We start from the raw sequence: 481 nt of genomic DNA, 5'->3' as shown, positions 1-481 counted from the left end.
CCCATCGCCGCGTTCCCCGCGTCAGGGAGCTCACCCCCCAACCCCTTTTGGGGTGAGGGGGGGATGAAAGAAGACGCTGGTGGGCGGAGGATCTGAATGAGGGGATCGAGCACACCCTATGTTGGTAGATGCCGCTGAGTTGAGTGGGAGCGCGGATCCACTCGAGGGGAGATCCCTACGGAGGGATCTGGCCAGGCTGGATCGATGGGATGAGATTTAAGAAGGTTCAATGCCAGATCCTGCGCTTGGGTCATCACAAACCCCCCCATGGCTATCGGTTTGGGGAAGAGGGAGGGGATCCTGCCCCGGGGGTCCTGCACTCGTGCTTGGCCATGTTCGGTTAACGGTTGGACTCGACGATTTCTTTTCCAACTTAAATTATTCCCCAATTCTGTGATTCTATCCAGCTCCGGGCTCCCCAGTGTGGGGAAGACGTGGAGCTGTCGGACGGGGGTCCAGAGGAGGCCACGGCGCTGATCCG

The sequence above is a fragment of the Fulmarus glacialis genome, unplaced genomic scaffold, assembly GCF_000690835.1.
Source record: "Fulmarus glacialis isolate BGI_N327 unplaced genomic scaffold, ASM69083v1 scaffold41782, whole genome shotgun sequence".
Lineage (NCBI taxonomy): Eukaryota > Metazoa > Chordata > Aves > Procellariiformes > Procellariidae > Fulmarus > Fulmarus glacialis.
The sequence above is the reverse complement of the archived record's forward strand: the minus strand, read 5'-3'. Positions refer to the sequence as shown.